Source organism: Colobus angolensis, unplaced genomic scaffold (genome assembly GCF_000951035.1).
Source record: "Colobus angolensis palliatus isolate OR3802 unplaced genomic scaffold, Cang.pa_1.0 Scaffold6, whole genome shotgun sequence".
NCBI classification, from domain to species: domain Eukaryota; kingdom Metazoa; phylum Chordata; class Mammalia; order Primates; family Cercopithecidae; genus Colobus; species Colobus angolensis.
In genome coordinates, this window is record NW_012119598.1 from 7008578 (window position 1) to 7010598 (window position 2021).

Genomic DNA, 2021 nt, shown 5'->3' on the forward strand with positions numbered 1-2021 from the left:
AAAAAAAAAAAAAAAGAAGCCTGAATTCTATTATCCCTAACAACCCTGGCCAGTGAGTTGAGATTGACCTGAATGTCTTCCAGATTCTAGGTGATGCTACTGATCACTTCAGCTAAGATCAGTAATAAATTTTATACCACCTTTTCTAATTAGATGGGTTCCATCTTAGGGATGATTGTCTGCATAATACACATAAATAATAAGTAAGTTATCTCTCTGGGAAGCTCCTCCCAAGTAAACCAGGATATGCCCATTAGGTGATATCTCTACAGTCACTTGAGCTAAATGACCTATTAGTAGAAACCTAAGCCCTTGAGTTTCTCTTTAATGATCATCTTTAAAGTGAAGGTCACTGTGTTGTCAGGAGGAAGGCAAATTAATGCCTGGCTTCCACATGAGTAGTCCCAGGAAGTACTTGTGCTACTAGAAAGAATATATTGCTTACAATCATTGAGACTCCAAAGTGTGATTTGTATCTATCAAGGACACAAGTTAATGGTGTCTCTAATACAGTCTTATGACTAGCTGTTTGGCCTTAGGGTTCCTGCTCAGTTCAAATAATTGAGTCTAGTCCTCGTTTTTGGAGGGACTGCCTGAAGGGACATAGTATAACCTGGTCCATTTTTTTTCATGCCACCAACTGGGTGACATCCATTCACTCCATGGAATGGCTGAGTCTCATAAATAGGGGTTTATAGGTATTGTGTATGTGAAAAGCTCAGGAACAGGGCCAGCCCCTGCTGTTTCCAGGGGAAACATGGTGAGGTTAAGGGGAATGGCAATCCCATAGAGGCAAGAGCTCTCCAGTGGAGAATGGCAGATCCAGAGATCAGTTAAATTTAAGAATCTTGACCAGCTAGAGGAGCGACACCAGTGGAAGAGGATCTAGGGATGATACTGAAAGACAGAAATCAGTAATGTTTTTCCTTCTTTGTACATCCTGAAATCTAAAGTGTTCCCACCTCATGTGTCAAAGTTGTTCTCCCTTCACCATTAGAAACTTGAAGTTTCCTGTCCCAGTAGGTATGACTTCACCTTTTGTACAATCATTTCCTACTTGCACCCAGATGTTTTATCCACAAGGATCAGTTGAAAGACACAAAAGGGTCTTTTCATAAAGCTTACAAGACCCTTTATAACCCGTGTTTGGCCACCGTAGAGGGACCAGTAAGAATGTACTCTGCCAATTATCCTCATGATCCAGGATCATGGCAATCCCACAAGAGAATCCAGGTGGCTGAATCAGTAATAAATTTGAATCTCCTGGTCCCTTTTGGCTGGGCTGCCATCCTGAGGGTGCACCAAGGAGTCCAGCTTGGAGCTGCTATTAGGGAAAAGAAAGAAGCATAATGCCTTGGAGTGGTGGGAAGAAATTCCAAATATTCACATGAGCCTAAATAACCCCCATCCCTTTCATCCTGACCATTACCCACAAAGCAGCTGGGAGATAATCCCTTTCTGGGGATAGCTGCTTTACTAAGGTGTGTTGATCAAGAGGACACACTAAGGTGTGTTGATCAAGAGGACATCCGTGTTAGTGACTTAGACGACTTGACCAGCAGCTGTGATTGGTTTCCATAGCTCATGGCCTCAAAAGGGGGTATCTTTAATCAGCTGGTCTACCATTCCCCAAGCAGCTGGCCAGATGCCTACATTATTGACAACAGCCCAAGAGTCAGTAAAATATAACAAAGTTCATCAGGGAGCTCATTGGCCAGAGTTATGGGAATGATGTGTGCAATCCAGAAGGGCAAGATAATTTGCCTCCAAGGGGCTCCCCTTGGGCAAGGACATAAGAACATGTAGGTAATTCTTCACCTTTTTTCTCCTGGATGACTGTCCTGCAACACAGTTATATATTGTCTTCTCAGAGGACAATCACATGACATGGAGCAACCAGCCACACACAGCTATGGCCAGCTTATTAATGCAACTTCTACTGACCCTCCCTTCTCTCCTGCCCACACCCTTTGTTCCTTACTCATCCTCCCTTGGAGTTTACTCCTCGATAAAGTAGTAGC